The sequence below is a fragment of the Polypterus senegalus genome, chromosome 8 (genome assembly GCF_016835505.1).
Source record: "Polypterus senegalus isolate Bchr_013 chromosome 8, ASM1683550v1, whole genome shotgun sequence".
NCBI lineage: Eukaryota > Metazoa > Chordata > Cladistia > Polypteriformes > Polypteridae > Polypterus > Polypterus senegalus.
Genome location: NC_053161.1, coordinates 125,206,709 through 125,229,332, shown reverse-complemented (window position 1 = coordinate 125,229,332; position 22,624 = coordinate 125,206,709). Strand labels below are relative to the sequence as shown.

Sequence of the window (22,624 nt, the reverse complement as noted above, 5' to 3'; positions counted from 1 at the left end):
CTGGGACCTCAAAAGTGGTGCACAGTAAACCCTTTGAAAATGACACTAAGGGATCAGAGATCCTTCAGTAACAGGAGCATTGAGAGGGTACTTTGATGGTAATAAACACCCATGACAAGTAGCTTTAAAAGTCAATCTTCTGTCATGACCTGGAGAAGGTGAGAAAGTTCTAAAGGTGGAATATACAAGGTATGTAGTTGGGGTATCTACCAACTGGAAAATTGGGCATCTTTTTAAAATAACTTTTAGTTGATCATTGTATTTATATTGACATTTTTTGTTACAATATTTTAATGCCTTTAGGTGTACTGTCACAAACTCTGCAGTATCTGTGGATAATTAGGTCTTTGTGATTTGTTTCTGATGCTGTGCTCTGCCAAGAAGTGGCCACAAGTATGACTGAGGGTATTCTTTTTTAATTAATTCATTCATTCATAGAGGAACTGTTTTAAAGTTTAAATAATTTACCCTCAACCTTTTTGATTTGATGGTCACTTGAATAAAATTTAAGCTTGGGTACACTGCTCAACATGTTTAGCTGCTGTTTTTGCTAGAATATTGTAATCCTTTTACTTGCAGCGTTACACACACTGTAATATCATAGCAATGTATTGGAACAAAATAAGCAGATTGCAGGTTAGAGAAGGAAATCAGGATTAGGGAGAAGGATTCTGAGGGTTCTGCTGAAGCAGGTAATGTGTATTGGCAAACCAAGAATGCTTTCAAAGAAGGTGTGGAAGAAGTGATATAAAGGATAGCCTAACTTAAATTGTAGCTGGAAGTGGTTTATTCACAGGTGTCACACCAATGAACTGAAATTTGGGTAAGAGAATCATCTGGGTGTGCTAAGAACATTATCATACTCACAGAAGATGATACAGCTTGTTTTTTTTCAGTTCATATGTTACAGCATACTCACATTAAATCATCCAGTATTGCAACAGAGGCCTTACCTCTGAAATGCAAATGATTATACAAATAACATACTGTATATGCTTCTGTGGAGTGTCAGTCGTTTCGACACAGAGGTTTTACTGGCTTATGCTTATTGTTGGTGCCTCAGCTCAGGAGACACTTCATTCCATCCAGTCCCATACATGCTCAATGGAGAAAGATTTGATGAGTGTGCTTGCTGGGGGGGCGTTGACAAGTAGTCTCAGACCAGATTGAGTTGTAGATGTGAACCAGCATTGTCTTGCAGGAAGAACACATCTCATGCAGATCTCCCTGACATAGATAGAACTGTTTAGTATTTGAAACAAACACCATAGACTAATGAGCACTGTAACTGATAGCACCTCACACCATGATGTTCAGCATGGGTCATGTGCAATCAGGTGTATATACAGTACAATGGTTGTTGCCCCTCACCATGTCCTTCAAATATGTATTTGATCATCACTCATTCCCAGACAGAAGCTACTTTCATCACTAAAGACTACAGACTACCATTCCTCAGCCTGAACCTTTCATTCAAGACACCATTTCAGGCATGCACAGCACTGGTGACAAGTGAGTAACAGGTGTGCCAGGGCAACATGTGCTCACATGCAACTTTAAGAAAGCAATTGCATATGGTCCAAGTAGACACTTCTGGTACAGTATGACAGTGGCTTTGATGCGTACCAATATGGTCATTCGGTGTGCCACATTCTTCGTTCTAAAGCACCAGACTTGATGTGCATCTGTATATCAAAGCTGTCTAGAGCTACGTCTCTGCTTGTGAGTACCCTTCATCTCCAAATCTAATGTAATATGGGCACCAGCTATCTGTTTTACAATTTGATGGAAGGACCATCTTGCTTTGCAAAAGAACACTATATGACTTCACTCGAACTCATTTAATTCAATGAGTAATGCACCAAGAACACATTACACTGTAGAGTACTGTACAGCATGTGTTAACAAAAACTTTTTCCTAATTCTGTAAGCACCACCTATTGAGGGCAGTGTTGTAAACCTCACCATACTCGGTATCACTATGACTGCTTAAACAAACTTTAGGTCTTTGAGCACAACATTGTCTGTCCTCTGTATATTGTATTAGAATATTGCAAAGTTCTTCTTTCTATATTCTATATTCTATTCTTTCTTTATAAGGCAGAACATGTGATAGCTGTGCTCTCAATTAGCCCACCTGTTTTTTTAAAGGCTAACATTAAAAACTGCCTGCTCCTCCCTAAAATGGAAATCACTGTCATGTCATGAAAGGCATGGTATATAATTCTTGTCAAATGTACTTTCAATTTTGGTAAAGGTGAGAGCTGTTTCTTGCAGAATATATTAGTGCATTTTAAATTAAAAAATAATTTTTTATTGTTTAACATGTGTAATTCTAAAGAATTATTAAAACATTGATAATATTAACACAATAATTTATTTGTATATTCTTTACTCATTTGTTTCTAGACTTTAATATTAAACTACTTTTATTCTACCGTTAAATCCCCTATGACAACAAAAATATTCTATTCCTTAAACATCTTCAAACATTCACTACCTGAATGATTTAACGGCTTCTTCAGTTTGCATTTCCAGATCTCAGAGGACTTTTTGCACCTCAGAGATTATTTGACTATAATAGAGGAAGAGCAGAAGTCATATGGTGGATTTGAATTATATATTTGCAGATATTTGACAGTGAATAAAATATTCAGGCCAACATTCAAATGAAGATGATGTCTAATTTATAACTTATTAATCTGCAATGCAGTTGCAATTTCTGTGCTAAAAGAACAGGATAAATATGTAAAACAGTAACAGGGGGCATGAAAAGAAATTCAATATTTTTAAGATAAGTTATAACCATTGATAGTATCAATTAGAAGCAAATCCGGACTGTTTTAATATTTTCTCCACAGAATAGCACTTTCGGAATGTAATGTTTTACTAAAGTCCAAAAGTCCTATTTTTAAACATTCAAACAAAGAAACTATATATGTATTATAGATGCCATGGTAGATGGATTGGCATCCTGACCAGGAAGGAAGGTGGTCCCTTACCCAGACAGAAGACTGTAAGGAAAGGATTTGGATAGACAGGTGTCTCAGCTGGGTTGGTTGTGGGTACCTTTACTGGTTGGGAAGATTTATTGCACATAGAATGACTGTTTCAGGTGGCTGCATCTCTCAGGTAGTGCTCCCATGTTTACACCCGAAGAGCATCCTTGGAATTGTAGTTCTGGTGGGTAGTTTTGTCAGGGTATGTGGGTGCTGTGAAAGGGAGCTGTAAGGAGGGAACTCACATATTTTAAGGAAGTTTCTGTCTGACCCGGAAGTGGTTCCATGGTGTGACTGGGTGTGATTATGTGACATCAGAAGTACTCCCAGGTCTGCTTGACCTCATCCAGGGGAGTTGGAGTCAGGAAGTAGAGGACAAGGCTTGCCTGGAGGAAAGCAGAGAAGAATTAATATGGTTGTGCTAGTGAGTACTTGTTTAGAAGAAAGGACCAGAAAAGGTATTTGTGTGTAATAAAATTTACTTTATTTGAACCTTTGGCTGTGTACTAGTGTCTGGCATATGGGACTCTAGAGCACTCACTATATACGGTATATACTGTATATCATGAGATTGGTTCACTGCCATAACCTGGCCAGGATGCCACTGGAAAGGAAGGACCTGGGGGGAGAGCATTGCTGAGACAATACCTTTCCTGAGACACTAGAGAGCAACCCTCCTGGGCGGCTGTGGCACCACAGATTCCCACAGGGCATGCTGGGAGTTGGAGTTTGGTGTAGCCCTGTCCGGTTCCATGGGAGCCATCAAGGAGAGCTGCAGAGCCTTATAGTGACCTTCTACCACACCTGGGAATGATTCCAGGCAATACTGATGAACCACCTGGAACACTCACAGGACCTGAGGAAAAGGAGCTGCCTCGCTCTATTCGGGAAGCCAGAGTGAGGAGGAGGTGAACGAAGATTGCAAGACAGGGAGTAGAGACAAAAGGACGTAAAATAGAAGAGTAGAAGGACTGAGACTGTATTGTATTATACTGTGGTGCTTACGTACTGTGTCGTGGGAAGAAAGAGCACACTCCCTAACTGTAAATAGACCATGTGTGTTGTATAAAAAGACCATGTGTGTTGTATGAGAAGTTGTGTCTGCTTGTCTGTTTCGGGTTAGGGTAGTTGTAAAGCCCTCACTCACTCACTCACTCACTTACTGACTCACTCATCACTAATTCTCCAACTTGCCGTGTAGGTAGAAGGCTGAAATTTGGCAGGCTCATTCCTTACAGCTTACTTACAAAAGTGGGGCAGGTTTAATTTCGAAATTCTACGCGTAACGGTCATAACTGGAACCTATTTTCGTCCATATACTGTAATAGACTGCAGCTCGATGGCCGTGGGAGTTGGTTGATGGTTGCGTGTCACATCATCACGCCTCCCACGTAATTGAGTGCCTGCCCATATAAGGTAAATATTCGCGGGTCAAGGACTGTGCTTAGCATATTCATAAGTAAAAATATCTGAATCACAAACTGATGTTAATTATATTTTGCCCATGAATACTTATTAAATAATTCCAAATAGTCTGTCCGCTTCTTTTCATAGCTTTTCCGATGGTTGTACTGCTTCCAGGCATGTTTTTTCGTATTAAAGCATTTAACCAATCACATTTCAGCCATCATTTGTTGCCAGGCAGAGAGACCTTCACAATCCATTGTGCAGGCACTCTAACACAGAATAAATGTCGATTAACCTGTTGTTTCAACCAATCAGATTTTGAGTTGGTGTCAGTACGGCCCTCTAGCAGGCGTATGGCAACGTCACCGTATTCAGACCCATTGATTGGATAGAAGCCGATATGAGGAACTCTACGAGGCCACTGAACGCACCGCAAGTGCTCCTAGCGTCCTCGCGCGCACTACGGCCAACTCCATGGCAGGATTCTGGACAATATTATTTGCTAGACACAGACCAGATTTCAAGACCACAAAAACCTAATGTTTGTCATACTCCTCGAGCCCCAGAAGTTTCGGGAATACAAAATAAATTTCATGCATTCAGCCTTCTCCAGTTTAACACAAGAGCCATGGAGCGGTTTTTGATCTGTCTTTGCTAAAAACAGAACTGACTGTAATGTATGCCATGGATGATTTTGCAGGAAAATCTCCCACTGGTCTCCTTGACTTCCTTCTTCAGAAAAATCTGAATGAGAGCATGGGGCAGCTGTTCACATTGGTATATTTGGCGGTGACCATTCCCATGTACACTGCTTCTGTCGAGTGGGCATTTTCAGCCCTAAACCGATTTAAAACTTATGCCAGAAATATGACAAGGCAGGTTCGACTTTCAGCATTAGCTTCGATGGCGATAGAAAGGGACTTTTTGATGGAACTGAAGCGCACGGATAATCCGTACAACACAGTAATTGAACTGTTTTAGAGGAGAGAAAGGAGGATGGATTTTGTTTACATATAAAAAAAGTTTGGTGAATAAAATATTGCGATTTTCCTAAATATTATTGCAAGGTTATGAGTTATTATTGATGTTTTTATTTATGTGTGTTGCGGCTGTGGTTGCAGTAGAAAGGAACTTGCTGACCCCTGGTTTGTCTATTCAATAAAGGCATTTATTGTGGCTACAGAAGTTATCTTATATTTGTCTATTCAATAAAGGCATTTATTGTGGCTACAGGAGTTATCTTATATATACAGTAATCCCTCCTCGATCAGGGGTTGCATTCCAGACCCCAGATAGGTGAAAAATCCTGAAGTAGAAACCATATGTTTGTATGGTTATTTTTATATATTTTAAGCCCTTATAAACTCTCCCACCCTGTTAACATTAGAGCCCTCTAGACATGAAATAACACCCTTTAGTCAAACGTTTAAACTGTGCTCCATGACAAGACAGAGATGACAGTTCTTTCTCACAATTAAAAGAAAGCAAACATATCTTATCTTCAAAGGAGCGCTGTCATAAAGGAGCCGTCAGGAGCAGAGAATGTCAGAGAGAGCACTCAAAGAAAAGCAAACAATCAAAAAATCAATATGTGCTTTTAAGTATACAGAAGCACCGTGATAAAGCGGCATTTTGTAGAGGAGCGTCCGTGTCCTCTGTGCAAACAGCCCCTCTGCTCACACTCCCTCCGTCAGGCAGAGAGAGTGAGAAAGATAGAGAGAAGCAAACAAGCACCGGCGGGAAGCATATCTTATAGCATTGAGGAGTTTTAGTTAATATGTAATACATGCTCTGATTGGGTAGCTTCTAAGCCAACCGCCAATAGCATCCCTTGTATAAAATCAACTGGGCAATCAAACTGAGGAAGCATGTAACCTAAATTAAAAGACCCATTGTCCGCAGAAAGCGTAATCAGCTTAAAAATCTGTGATATACATTTAGATGTGCTTACATTTAAAATCCGCGATAGAGTGAAGCCAGCGAAAGTCAAGCGATATAGCAAGGGATTACTGTATATATATATATATATATATATATATATATATATATATATATATATATATACTCAGCAAAAAGAAACGTCCTCTGACTTTCAACTGTTTTACTTTCAGTAAACTTAATGTGTAAATATTTGTATGAACAGTAAAAGAGTCAACACCATAAGACATAAACTAAAAATGTTTCACAATGTGTCCCTGAATGAAGGGAGGCTCAAAATCAAAAGTACCAGTCAGTATCTGGTGTGGCCACCAGCTGCTTGAAGTACTGCAGTGCATCTCCTCCTCATGGACTGGACCAGATTTGTCAGTTCTTGCTGTGAGATGTTACCCCACTCTTCCACCAAAGCACCTGCAAGTTCCTGGACATTTCTGGGGGGAATGGCCCTAGCCTTCACCCTGCCATCCAACAGGTCCCAGACGTGCTCAATGGGATTGAGATCCGGGTTCTTCCACTGCGAGGATGATCAGCTGTCCTTCCTGTCTCCCTGTAGCGCTGTCTTAGGCGTCTCACAGTGCGGACATGGCAATTTATTGCCCTAGCCACATCAGCAGTCCTCATGCCTCCCTGCAGCATGCCTCAGATGAGCAGGGACCCTGGGCATCTTTCTTTGGCTGTTTTTCACAGTCGGTAGACAAGTCTCTTTAGTGTCCTGCGTTTTTAGAACTGTGACCTTAAATGCCTACTTTCTGTAAGCTGTTAAGGTCTTAACGACCATTCCACAGGTGTATGTTAATTAATTAATTATGGTTAATTGAACATGCATGGAAAACATTGTTTAAACCCTTTACAATGAAGATCTGTAAAGTTATTTGGATTTTTTAAACATTATTGTTGAAATACACAGTCCTGAAAAAGGGACGTTTCTTTTTTTGCTGAGTATATATATATATATAGTGGTCTTTGGCCGGCTTGTCATCCTGGCCAGTACCCCCAGGCCGCCAGATGGGGCCCTCCCTGCAGTATGGAGGTGCCCTGAAGACCAGCAGGGAGTCATGGACTATGTAGTTTTTATACACGACCCTGCTGGATACCACAGGGGCGGCAAGAGGGAGCTGCAGGGAGGACCAAAGAATCATTCGTGCCCTATAACCCGGAAGTATGTCATAGGAAGAGCAACGTGCTTCCGGGGTGAGAAGAAGGACTTGTTCCTGACCCGGAAGTGATAATGAATCACATGGACTGGGGATTGGGAACATTTCTGGGTCAGGGTATATAAAAGGACGGCGAGCTGAGCTGGGTGGAAGGGTGGCAATGCGTCTGGGAGTGGAGGAATTGTTTATTGTGATTATTGTGTATTATTTAATAAGTATAGTGGAGGAGAGGGTGCTTTGTGCACTGTGGCTTATGAATAAAGTCAACATTTGGGCCCTAAACTGTCACAATATATATATATATATATATATATATATATATATATATATATATATGTATATATATATATATATACGATCTACATACTGTCAAATAAACGAACCACACGGCTGTGGCGCAACACAAGAGGCTTCGCCTCTAGAACTGACGTCCGAGGTTCGATTCCCGAGAGGGGGTGCAGTGAGTGTGTACACCTGATAAGCCCAGAATTGGAACGAAACACGTGCCGCATACTCTTTGCATTATTTGACAGTAAAACTATTTATATCTATATATACTGTATATATATATATATATATATATATATATACTGTGTATATATATATATTATATATATATACACACATACATATTTATCAGCGCTTCCCGATTCATTTTACACTTGCACCCCCTGTGACGGATGATCCCAATTTCGCACCCCCTTGATTTTAGAAGAAGTATGAAAAAATATGAGGTTAACGCAGAAAAACAGATCACCAACTGAAGCTTTATGAATAATGGATACTTTATTCGCCATCAATAACTGTTTTGGTAAAGCCATACTCAGTGTAATTCTCCTTCCATTGTCTAATTTTTTCGTGACTAGCCATGATTAAATGAACGGTAAAAAAGTAAGAGCGAAGCCACGGTGACTTATTGAGGCAGGCAGGCGAGAGCACAATAGCAGGTGAGCTCGATGTAGTGCGCGTCAAGTCAATCTAAAATGCTCGATCAAATTCGAAAAAATATGTCTTTTCAAGTTCTATTTGGATATAAGTAGGTTCTATTTAGTCGACAGAAATATCTTTGCTAAGAATGTAAGTTGAAGTATATGAAACCTGCTTAACTTTTGTAAGTAAGCTGTAAGGAATGAGCCTGCCAAATTTCAGCCTTCTACCTACACGGGAAGTTGGAGGATTAGTGACATTGGAAAGTTCAATATGGTGGCCGACAGTGGTGTCATACCAACGAAATAAGTACGGACATTGGTTTCCATTAAAAGTTCAATATGGCGGCCGACAGTGGCATCATGCCACCGAATTAAGTACGTACATCGGTTTTAGTTAGCGCAGGGAAGCCACCTACCAAATTTCGTGAAGATGGGGTCAGCCTTCTACCTACACGGGAAGTTTGAAAATTGGTGACGTTGGAAAGTTCAATATGGTGGTTGACAGTGGCGTCATACCATCGAAATAAGTAAGTACAGCGGTTTCGGTTAGCGAGGAAGCTGCCTACCAAATTTCATGAAGATGGGGCCATAAATAAGAAAGTTCAACATGGTGGACGTTGTCGACCGTTATGACCGTTACATGTAGAATTTCGAAATGAAACCTGCTTAACTTTTGTAAGTATGCTGTAAGGAATAAGCCTGCCAAATTTTAGCTTTCTACCTACATGGGAAGTTGGAGAATTAGTGATGAGTCAGTGAGTGAGTGAGTCAGTCAGTCAGTCAGTCAGTCAGTGAGGGCTTTGACTTTTATTTATTATATATATATATATATATATATATATATATATATATATATATATATATATATATATATATATACAGTGCATCCAGAAAGTATTCACAGCGCATCAATCTTTCCAAATTTTGTTATGTTACAGCCTTATTCCAAAATGGATTAAATTTGTTTTTTCCTCAGAATTCTACACACAACACCCCATAATGACAACATGAAAAAAGTTTACTTGAGGTTTTGCAAATTTATTAAAAATAAAAAATCTGAGAAATCACATGTACATAAGTATTCACAGCCTTTGCTCAATACTTTGTCGATGCACCTTTTGACAGTAATTACAGCCTCAAGTCTTTTTGAATATGATGCCACAAGCTTGGCACACCTATCCTTGGCCAGTTTCGCCCATTCCTCTTTGCACCACCTCTCAAGCTCCAACAGGTTGAATGGGAAGCGTCGGTGCACAGCCATTTTAAGATCTCTCCAGAGATATTCAATCAGATTCAAGTCTGGGCTCTGGCTGGGCCACTCAAGGACATTCACATAGTTGTCCTGAAGCCACTCCTTTGATATCTTGGCTGTGTGCTTAGGGTCGTTGTCCTGCTGAAAGATGAACCGTCGGCCCAGTCTGAGGTCAAGTATACTCTGTGGAGCAGGTTTTCATCCAGGATGTCTCTGTACATTGCTGCAGTCATCTTTCCCCTTTATCCTGACTAGTCTCCCAGTTCCTGCCGCTGAAAAACATCCCAACAGCATGATGCTGCCATCACCATGCTTCACTGTAGGGATGGTACTGGCCTGGTGATGAGCGGTGCCTGGTTTCCTCCAAACGTGGCACCTGGCATTCACACCAAAGAGTTCAATCTTTGTCTCATCAGACCAGAGAATTCTGTTTCTCATGGTCTGAGAGTCATTCATGTGCCTTTTGGCAAACTCCAGGCGGGCTGCCATGTGCCTTTTACTAAGGAGTGGCTTCTGTCTGGCCACTCTACCATACAGGCCTGATTGGTGGATTGCTGCAAAGATGGTTATCCTTCTGGAAGGTTCTCCTCTCTTCACAGAGGACCTCGGGAGCTCTGACAGAGTGATCATCAGGTTCTTGGTCACCTCCCTGACTAAGGCCCTTCTCCCCGATCGCTCAGTTTAGATGGCTGGCCAGCTTTAGGAAGAGTCCTGGTGGTTTCGAACTTCTCCACTTACGGATGATGGAGGCCACTGTGCTCATTGGGACCTTCAAAGCAGCAGAAATTTTTCTGTAACCTTCCCCAGATATGTGCCTTGAGACAATCCTGTATTGGAGGTCTACAGACAATTCCTTTGACTTCATGCTTGGTTTGTGCTCTGACATGAACTGTCAACTGTGGGACCTTATATAGACAGGTGTGTGCCTTTCAAATCATGTCCAACCAACTGAATTTACCACAGGTGGACTCCAATTAAGCTGCAGAAACATCTCAAGGATGATCAGGGAAACAGGATGCACCTGAGCTCAATTTTGAGCTTCATGGCAAAGGCTGTGAATACTTATGTACATGTGCTTTCTCAGTTTTTTTATTTTTAATAAATTTGCAAAAACCTCAAGTAAAGTTTTTTCACATTGTCATTATGGGGTGTTGTGTGTAGAATTCTGAGGAAAAAAATGAATTTAATCCATTTTGGAATAAGGCTGTAACATAACAAAATGTGGAAAAAGTGATACGCTGTGAATACTTTTTGGATGCACTGTATATATATACTGTATATATATATATATATAGTTAAGGCAAATATGTTGCTTAATTTTGTACAGATTTGAGTCCAAAACAGAATTGACAAATGCAGGAGTTGTTCTGGCTTTTAAGGCAGGTTGGCAGTGATGTCATAAGAGCCAGAACAGGAAGTGACATCTTCAGGGCCAGGCAGAATTTCCTGTGTTTGGTCTGTAGAGATAACAGAGAAAGTGTTGGCCCACCCCCCAGCCTGGGGTCGAATTACCATATGTTGGTCCTTTTAGCTCACTCCCATGCGCACTAATAAATATAGCATGTGCACAGCTCACAATTCTGCACCTTTTTAAAAAGTACATTTGTCAGAGGGCAGCATCATAAAATTATATTTAAAGTTCAAGTTTTTTGTCACGTGCATAGTTTTCATAGTTGAGTGAAAATTTTAATTTGCATATCCAACCAACACATTACTACTCTCCCATGTTATGACCAACAAGTCAGTATATTATTCAGCATTTTTTGCATCTGCTGTATCTGTCATGCTGTCTTTCTCTGTAGATGTCCATCCGACTACATACATATTTGCTGGAGTTTGCACATCTTCCCCTTTGACTTTGTGGGTTTTTCATTGGGTGCTTCAGTTTTCCATCCCATATATTTGCTTCCAAATTTGCCTCTGATGCTGCAGGGATAGAAACTGGCCCCTCACAACTCTGAATTGATTTAAGCGTGATTGACAATGTTACTTTATATTTGTTACGCCACATTGGTTAGTGCAGTATAATTCAGAAATAGGTTCAGTCGCAGGATTTCTGAGGTGTGCTGTTAAGGTTAGTGTATGTTCTTCAGTGTTTTCTAGACAGATTTATAAATTAATTCTCTTTTGTAGTGTGTTTTTTTCCTCTGTCACATATGCTGTATGTGTTATTCGGGATAATTATTGTTGTGCTGGGAAGGCATTTCCTGCTGTGGGTCTAATTCTAACCTTGCCTGTAAATGTGTGTATCCATCTGTGTGTGATACAACTCAGTTTATTCTTATAAAGTGCACACTTTTAAGCCCAGCACTCAGTGATTTCACTAATGAGATTTATATTACCAATAAACTTTCAATAGAAATGTAATGAAGAAGCGCCTGGCTTTTAAAAATTATGAAAGCAAAGTAACAAAAAATAAACACCATCCGTATATTAATCTCAACTCCTAAATCCATTAACCTTGTTGTTTATTTATTAATCCATTGTTCATTGATTGCCTATTTTGGGATTAGTCCTTTTTTGTATATGTTCAATATTAAAAAGGCATAATTAGTGGACCAAGAGGCACCCACTCTGCACAAAGCAATTCATATGAAGGAAGTTCTATCTAAAGCAATACATTTTCAGTATATATAAGGAAGATTTTGTCATTTGTAAATTATTTGCTTCCAGGTATGTAGCACTATCTTGACAAGAAAACAAGAAAACATAAACATTTCATTTTTACCACTTAAACCATTATAATTACTGACAAAGAATTAGTTCTTATTGATGTACATCGCAGTTTGATCTAAACAAAGAATATGCCCATACAGCTTTTGAATTGGAAAAATGGAGCTTTCCAGCTTAGATGAACTTTTCTAAATTAATTAAGCTCCTAAATTAAAATGGGGTTTGAGTTATTCTGAAGGAACAGTATGTCAAGAGTGTTTTGGAGTTGAAAAGAGTGTCAGGCAGAGTAATGATTATGAAGCTGGAAATTGGAGGTGTGATGATGAATGTTGTTAGTGCATATGCACCGCAAGTTGGGCATGCAATGGGTGAGAAAGAAGATTTTTGGAGTGAGTTGGATGAAGTGATGAACAGTCTACCCAAAGGACAGAAAGTGGTAATTGGAGCAGATTTCAATAGGCATGTTGGTGAAGGGAACATTGGAGACGAGCAGGTGATAGGTATGGTGTCAAGGAGAGGAATGAAGAAGATCAGAGGATAGTGGATTTTGCCAAAAGAATGGGCATGGCTGTGGTGAATACATATTTTAAGAAGAGGGAGGAACATGGTGTTATGTACAAGAGTGGAGGAAGATGCACACAGGTAGATTACATCCAATGCAGAAGAGTTGATCTGAAGGAGATTGAAGACTGCCAAGTGGTGGCAGGGGAAAGTATAGTTAAGCCGCATAGAATGGTGGTCTATAGGAGGACATTGGAGATCAAGAAGAGGAAGAGAGTGAGGGCAGAGCCAAGGATCCAACGGTGGAAGTTGATAAAGGAAGACTGCAAGGTTTAGTTTAGGACAGTGAAGAGTTACCAGACAGCTGGGAAACTACAACAGATGTAGTAAAGGTAACAGCAAGAAGGGTGATTGGTGTGACATCTGGAAAGAGGAAGGAGGAAAAGGAAACCTGGTGGTGGAATGAGGAAATACAGGAGAGTATACAGAGGAAGAGGATGGCAAAGAAGAAGTGGGATAGTCAAAGAGATGCAGAAAGTAGACAAGAGTACAAGGAGATAAGGCGCAAGGTGAAGAGAGAGGTGGCAAAGGCTAAAGAAAAGGCATATGATGAATTGTATGAGAGGTTGGACACTAAGGAGGAAGAAAAGGACCTGTGCCGATTCGCTAGACAGAGGGACCGAGCTGGGAGAGATGTGCAGCAGGTTAGGGTGATAAAGGATAAAGATGGAAATGTACTCACAAGCAAGGAGAATGTGTTGAGCAGATGGAAAGAGTACTTTGAGAGGCTGATGAATGAAGAGAATGAGAGAGAGATGAGGTTGGATGATGTGGAGATAGTGAATCAGGAAGTGCAACGGATTAGCAAGGAGGAAGTAAGGACAGCTATGAAGAGGATAAAAATGGAAAGGCCGTTGGTCCAGATGACATACCTATGAAAGCGTAGAGGTGTTTAGGAGAGATGGCAGTGGAGTTTTTAACCAGATTGTTTAATGGAATCTTGGAAAGTGAGAGGATGTCTGAGGAGTGAAGAAGAAGTGTACTGGTGCCGATGTTTAAGAATAAGGGGATATGCAGGACTGCAGTAACTACAGGGGGATAAAATTGATGAGCCACAGCATGAAGTTATGGGAAAGAGTAAAGGAAGCTAAGTTAAGAAGTGAGGTGATGATTAGTGAGCAGCAGTATGGTTTCATGCCAAGAAAGAGCACCACAGATGCAAAGTTTGCTCTGAGGATGTTGATGGAAAAGTTTAGAGAAGGCCAGAAGGAGTTGCATTGCGTCTTTGTGGACCTGGAGAAAGCATATGACAGGGTGCCTCAAGAGGAGCTGTGGTATTGTATGAGGAAGTCGGGAGTGGCAGAGAAGTATGTAAGAGTTGTACAGGATAGGTCTGCGGTAGGAGCGACGGATGCATTCGATGTGGAGGTGGGATTACATCAGGGATCGGCTCTGAGCCCTTTCTTATTTGCAATGGTGATGGACAGGTTGACAGACGAGATTAGACAGGAGTCCCTGTGGACTGTGAAGTTTGCTGATGACATTGTGATCTGTAGCGATAGTAGGGAACAGGTTGAGGAGACCCTGGAGAGGTGGAGATATGCTCTATAGAGAGGAGAGAAATGAAGGTCAGTAGGATCAAGACAGAATACATGTGTGTAAATGAGAGGGAGGTCAGTGGAATAGTGAGGATGCAGAGAGTAGAGTTGGTGAAGGTGGATGAGTTTAAATACTTGGGACCAACAGTACAGAGTAATGGGGATTGTGAAAGAGAGGTGAAAAAGAGAGTGCAGGCAGGGTGGAATGGGTGGAGAAGAGTGTCAGGAGTAACTTGTGACAGACGGTTATCAGTAAGAGTGAAAGGGAAGGTCTACAGGACGGTAGTGAGACCAGCTGTTATATGAGTTGGAGATGGTGGCACTGACCAGAAAGCAGGAGACAGAGCTGGAGGTTGCAGAGTTAAAGATGCTAAAATTTGCACTGGGTGTGACAAGGATGGATAGGATTAGAAATGATTACATTAGAGGGTCAGTTCAAATTGGACGGTTGGGAGACAAAGTCAGAGAGGCGATATTGTGTTGGTTTGGACATGTATAGAGGAGAGATGCTGGGTATATTGGGAGAAGGATGCTAAGGATAGAGCTGCCAGGGAAGATGAAAAGCGGAAGGCCTAAGAGAAGGTTTATGGATGTGGTGAGAGAGGACATGCAGGCGAGGGGTGTAACAGAACAAGATGTAGAGGACAGAAAGATATGGAAGAAGATGATCCGCTGTGGCAACCCCTAACGGGAGCAGCCAAAAAAAGAAGATTAATGACATATGATTGACCAGATTTTTAGGGTCCATTTTGAATTCTGTACAAGATTACTGGATTTTGCACTTATTTATATTAAAGATAAGGAATTCTCTGTCTGTAAGATTTCTGAAACTCATTTGCTGGAATACTCAGTAAAGAAATATTCTGTCAGTACACAGTCACACAAAATTTGGGAGTTCTTCCCTTTAGCAGCCAGAAATCCGAAAACCAGCACATGCCTTTCTTGAGCCAGCTGATTATTTTACAAATCTTGCAGCATGATCAAACTAAAGAGACCTAAATTTTAATCAAATGTGGGCATCCCCACAGGTGAAACTGTTTGCCATGATACAAAGAAGGTTTTCATTTCACACTGTGGTAACTGGTTTCATGGCAGACTTTAACACTTTTCATTGTGAGTTAGGTACCTTTTATTGCAGGAGTTCAAAGACATGGAACATCCAATTATGTGTTATTTTTTTCCTAAAAGGCAAGTCTCTGTGTATCAAATGATTTGTTGGTACAATTCATCAAGGAGCAACCATTAAGGAGGTTATATAGGAACTCGAATTTATGCCTTACTGGGTGCTTCTTAATTTTCTAACCATATTGCTGCTACTTCCGACTTTGATTTTTAGGACAGCAGGTCATCCTAGGAAATCCCTTTCCATCTGCTTTAACTTTAAAATACTAATAATACCCCAAGTATGTGTTAAGAGTTAAAAAAAAACAGTTTTGACCTATTACATTTTTTTTTCATTAGATCATTTCTTAGTTCATAAGACTTTAATACTTTGAAAGCTGAATTTTTTAAGCTTTACTGCATGCGTGTGTTTTAATTTTATTTACTTGCCTGAGGGAGATTTTTTTTTTTCATTTAATTTTTAAGTGTGTTACTCCACAATTTTAGAATCTCTGCAGATAGATAACAGGTTGCTAAGAGACCCTGCCTGGTTGCTAGGGATATATTCCAAGAAGCTCTAAGACTCGTGTCACTAAGACTCACTTATAAATTCCAGTTCAGCACAAGTAGCCCTTTGTCCGTGATTACGGATTTGACCTGTGAACATGTGCACTTCATTAATTTAGATTTTTACATTCAGGTTTACAATTAATAACTTTCTTATCGTGAATTGATTCTCTGTCTTACGATTTTGGCTCCAGTTGAATAATAGAACTGTGGTAAACGAATCATGTCCGACTGCTATAATGGTTTAGCCATCTGGATTTTTAATATCAAATCATAGAAACCTGTTTTGTTTTTAGCTTCTTTGAAAACATGCATGTCTCCTGGTCTGTTGCTATATATGTCTTAGCAGTTGCTCTCAAATTTTTTTTGACAGCAGACTTCTTGAAGGAATTGGCTGGAGATAAAAAGGCAAGCAGTTTGCATCAATGCTGCAGTTGAACCGAGCTGTTTCAGGTTTTTGTGTCTGGCATAACTGTATGGCCATATGTATGAGTGACCGAAATAAAGAGTGTAAGGCCAATTCTATACACACATCATGCTTTACACAGCACACAATTGAGAGCCTGGAGATGTAAGCTAATGCTTGTATCACTTCAAGCACTCCACTTATTCCTTTCCCATTTCAAACCAACCCAAGGCGTAGATGATACTTTTCAGGACATAAGACAAGAACTTGTAACAGATGGATACTACATTCGATGAAACTGTAATCCACCCACTCATCCATCTTCCAAAACCTCTTATGCAGAACAGGGTAGCGAGGAAGCTGTAGCCTATTCTAGTAAGCATCGAGGACAAGGCAGAAGCAATCCCTGGATGGAATAAAAACTGTAATGCAAACTACACAAAAACTGTTTCATAACTGTTTTTTTCATGCCTGCAATGTTGTTTCAAATTGTGACCTCACAATTAGACATATATCTAAAGATTGACTGGTTGCCCGTTTGTATTTCTGCAGCCCTTAAAGAGGCCCTCTAAGTAAAAGGCTCTTTGCTGACTCTTACTGCTTGGGTGGGACGAGTCACTGACCAGTCCTCCCTGGCCTTGCCCTTAAAAGGGTAATCTTATTTGCACTTCACCATCTGCAGCACCAGGACTTCATAATTGTTCTCCTTCTGTAATTTGGGGGTCAAGCAAAATGGCATTTTATTAATCATCTGGGGTATCATATAGAATTCACATTAAAACATGGCATATAAACAAAAGTGGAAATGTGCATATGCAAAAAAAAAAATTCAGATACACAAAACCATGGGCAAGCCAACTTCCACACACTTATGCTCCATAAATCCCAGTCAGCATGAAATGTAACATACATGCATGCGCCTTCTGTCCCACCCCAACTCCTCCCATAATTTTGCATATTTTAATATACAAATCAATATAATTAACACCCTCTGTTCAGTTTTTGGTTAAAAGACAATGGCAAAAGCATGTGATAAAAAGAACTTCAGTGATTGTAAAGTGGAGGCAAGGAAAAACACACTATTTGTTGGTTTAAGCAGTGGTATAAAAACAAAAGGAAGTTAATCGAGTGATACAGAGTGGCGGAGACAGCCAAAAGTTCAAGTTCAGAAAGTTGCACAGTGCCCGAAATAAAAAAGAAGTGATCAGATATCAAAGTCACTGTGAAAAGGTGAGTCGTAGCCCACTGTCTGAGTGTCATATGAAGGCGTATTATGGTACAGAGAAAAAAAACAATGGACACTGTGAAGAAAAATAGGTTGAAATGTGGACTTTAATCTCGAACTTTTCACTTAAATCTTGTTGTTTATTTTGTCACTAAAGTATAACATTGTAAACTTAATCTTAAAATCAATTTTTAATTTACCAGAGTTTCTCAGATCCCATCATAACTAAAGTAGCGAATCGCAACTGCTTCTCCACTGTGTCCACACGTTTAATTATTAACAGTATACATTATTTAAATGAAGTTAAAAAATTTTTGTATAATGTAATATACATATTTTAATGCAATTCATCTTAAAAATGATATCAAAAGCTGCAATAAGATAGCTCTTGGAAATCTAAATCGACTTGAAAATACGCTCTTTCTTCTATTGAATTGTATTGAATTCCTTTATTGTTATTGTATGTTACAATGAGATTGAATATGCAAATCCTTCATAAAGTTATTTTCCTAAAAAATGATAAAATAATAATAGTAATAATAATATGATAAAAAACAATGAAAACTAAACAATATGAAAGCATATGTACAATATAGATGTACATAAAGTGCAGATAGTGCAAATGGTTCATAAAGTGGTTCATGTTGTGCAGTATTACAACTGTAGTGCAAGTTTACAATGAGGTAATTATACTTTGTCACAATAACAGACTGAAGACATTGAAAAGGTTTGGGTCAGCCACCCGTATATTATGCCCTGGCTGCAAGTGGGTAAATCTGAAGAGGTGTTCACTGGTTAGAGTTAAAAACAGAACTGAACGGAGAGGGAAAATATGGCGGCTTTAAAGGCCTGGATAGGAAGTGATGTCATCTGGGCCTTCACCAGAAGTGATGTCATCGGAACTGGAAGTAACCTCATCAGTGGTGCCAGAAGTGACATCAAGTGACTGCATTTTAACTTCTGCATTTTTAACCTCGAGTTTTAAAGAATTTATTTATTGATTTATTGATGATTTTATCCTCACTGGACACTCATTATATGGATTTATTGAAAACTGATACACTGTACTATTGACTTTTGTTTGAACACTGTTTGATTGATTGTAATAAAAGCACTTTAGCACTTTTGGAAATATCCCCTGGCTTCATTTGAGAATTGTCCTCACTTGTCAGCTCATCTCGGTGACATTACTGATGGTGTTGGGTTCAGGGCTCCCATAGGGATGTTGGGAGCATGGAGCGAACCCGCAGCATCACAGTAGTCCCCAAGCTGGAACTGTTTTTTGGGTTTCCTCCCCATTTTCAATTCCACTCTCCAATATGTTGTATAGCCTATATTTTAATATGGACCAATGGCAAAGAACATGCAAAATTCAATGAAAATTTGAGCATCAGTTTTTACCTGATTGGTGAACAAACAGACAAACAATGATTTTATTTACATAAGAGTTAAAACATACACCATTCTCAGACCCACTGGTTAAGGGTCAAAGTAAAGATGGAGCAACAAGGGATTTTCACAAATATGTTTAAGCAAAAGAGTAAATTCAATTCAGTGGAAAATAATTGTTTAACAGAATTGTAGAGCAAATGAAAAGGAAATCACTAATTTATTATAGTCATAGCCATTAAGCCTAACACACTCAATACTCAAATACTCAAAGTAATATTTATTAATGTATTTTCACCCCAAGCATTTCTTGACACAACACTGCCTAATATAAACAAAAATAGTGGCATTCATACAAAAAATACAACAAAAACAGTGTTGTCAGAATAATAATAAAAATAAAAGCATTTAAAATAAGAAATACATTTGTACAAAGAATGATATTCATGACATTATTCACCCTCCTGTCTCCTGCTCTCTTTCTCTTTTTCCTTGTGGTGGAGGTTTCCTAGTAGATGTCTCTCAGCTATTTGCCATATTTGTAACAGTTAAAATTATCTGATCATCAAAGAAAATATATTATGTGAAAAACTTTACTGAACCGATTTATTATAGTTTTGTTGCCTTTTAAGATTATATTTATTATTAGAGTCGAACAAGATGTAATGCCCCATGTCAAAAGTAATTTCCTTCTCCAGCTCAAAACTGGTTACAATCCATTTAGCAACAATGGCTACAGCCAGATGTCTTCTGTTTATATTGGTTATTCACTCCCAATGCAGTGGAAGAATTTCCAAAAATCTTTATTATACTTTAAAGAACTCTTTGTTTCTGATCCACAAAATCTTAATGATTTTATTTCTGAATGTTCCCTGTGCTGTTTGAAATCCTTACAACTTCTTTATGTAAAGAACTTCTAATGTTGTCTGGTCTCTGCATTTGAATTGTTGTTTTACTTCATGATCTATTGGCATTTGAGCTTCATTTATTTGAAGGATCTTCTGAAGAACAACACATAATATGGTCAATTTTATTATGTCAGATAATCCAAGCCCTGATAAAATAGAACATTTTTAAACCTTGATTTAACAATGACATGTCTGACTTTTGGCATAAGTTAATAATGTACAGTAGAATGCCGTTTTAGCATTTGTCACTCTATAACATGAAGTAACTTAAGTCACAAGGTACATTTGTGACTTATTTGCCCATAGAAGATTGTGTCTTAAAATTCATGGAAATGATTTGGGTGCATTTGTTTTTTAATTAGTGAAAAGTGGTTTCAAACGTACTTATCTGCTATAGTTCCCATTCCAGTTCAGCATTTTCTGATCTGGAGACTATGAGTTTGGACATCAGACTAAGTAAGAAGGACAAAAATCAAGTTTTTTTTTTTTAATTCTTTGTGACTTCATCAAAATGTCAATAATTCCTCTCAGAGAGCAGGGCAAGACTGACCTTCTTCCCCTTTCCATACTCATAGATATCACCAGGAAGATCCTTTTTCCAAAAGTCCCATTTATTGTGTTGTTGTTCACATGTATAACCTGTGCACAGTCAAGTTTACTCTTCTGGCAGAAGTAGTGTACTGTATATTTTTATCAGATCTGAATTGTTAGTCAAAGTGCAACTTATTCCCTGAATATTGCATATTTAATTACCTACCTACCTACCTATCAAAAATGAAGAACACATTAAGCTTGATGCCATTTATTTTCTTGCACACTCTCTCCTTTATCACCTATGTATACTGTCTATATCTGCCGTGGTCCAGGTGTTGGTCCGTTATACACCCATTCACCTGGCACCTAGCGTGGTCCCATCCATCATCCACTCTAACTCTCTGATAACTATCAAATTTCTGCTCTCATGAGTCACAAACCTCTGTAAATTTTAATATATGATTGGATTCCATAATTGCAGAGTTGAAGCCAAGAACACTATTTTTATTTCCTGATTTAGTGTGGTTTCAATAACAGATGTTTATTGCTACATTAATAAACTGGATGGCTTGTTGAATAACTGAATCCAAGGACCACAGAAAGCATGGACAGTAGAAGGCGCTGAAAGGATTGGAGTTTACAGACATCACTGCCAGTTTCCATTTTTTTAAAGGAGATAGCACTAGTAGTTGTATTTGATAATGTTATAAAGATGTGTCACAGTTGATCAATTCAATATTGATTTAAAAATGCTACAAATCAGCTTTAGTAACATCATGCAGCACTTTTAGACCCATATATTTCTCAGAAAAGGGCCTAGGTGAAAAGTCTTTTGGAAATTCAACATGCTTAAACACACTCTGTGATGAGACAAAATGACATACTCTTAGACAAAAGCTGTAATCCAGTGAGACAATGAAATTGTTATCTAAATTAATAGAGAAATAAACACTGTACTTGCAGTCTTCAATAAGATCTCACTTTAGCTGGTACAAAACTTTGTGTGTGCTGATAGAGGTGTTCTCCCATCAGCCCCAGCACACTCCTGCTGCCTGATAGGAATTGTAGACCCCTACGTCATCACTGGTTTTGGGTTCCTGCCCCATTACAATTCCACTCCCAAATATTTTCTATTGCCTATATTTTTAATTTAGACCAATGGCAAAGCATATGCAAAATTTTATGAAAATTGCTTTAGCAGTTTTTGCCTGATTTGGTAAACAAACAAACAGCCAAATAAGCTATGATTTTATTTACATAGAGTTAAAACATATAACGTTCTCAGACCCACTGTTTGAGGGTCACAGTGGGAATGAAGCAACAAAGGATTTTCACAGGTATTTAAATAAATAAGCCTCCGTAAATTCAGTTCAGTTCATATGAAAAACCATTGTTTAATAGAATTGTTAGCAAATGACAAGAAAAACACTGAATTATTGTAGTAACAGCTATTAACCCTAAAAATTATATTTATTATTTTATGTCCAACCAAAGCCATCGTTCATAATTCTTCCTTGAAATAAATTCTTTTTTAAGAAGTAAATAAAAACATGGAGAATATACTAATTTTGTCCCTATTACATCATAGTAGCTCACACATTTTTGTTTATTTTATCCTTGTATCCAGATAGATAGATAGATAGATACATCCTTATCTATCTCCAGGAGGAAATTTGGCTTTTTTCAGAACATCTTTAAATACATAAATATATCATTAAATATCAATACACACACTATGGTCTGAACACACACCAGAAAGACTAAAAAGGAAGAATATTTAAGAAGAAAGAAAACATCTGATTTGGCAGTTACAGTCATAGTGAGGCATTATGCAGACGTATTACTGTTGGTATAAAGGAGCCCCAGTAGCATTACTTGACACACTTCTGCTAAAGAATTTGTTGGCTGAAAGTCCTCAATATTAGTGAGTCAGAGATAGAATTTGCAGCATTGTTCATAGTGGCACTTAGTTTTGTTTTAATTCTCTCTTTCACTACTATCTCCAGGGGGCCCAAAGTACATCTCATAACTGAGTCTGCCCTT

General features: G+C 38.8%; 1 protein-coding gene across 2 annotated transcripts in view; it reads left to right on the top strand.

The window, feature by feature from the left end:
• Positions 1-22,624, top strand: part of lin7a (lin-7 homolog A (C. elegans)) — a 357,391-nt gene that overhangs the window by 233,277 nt on the left and 101,490 nt on the right. The window lies entirely within an intron of this gene.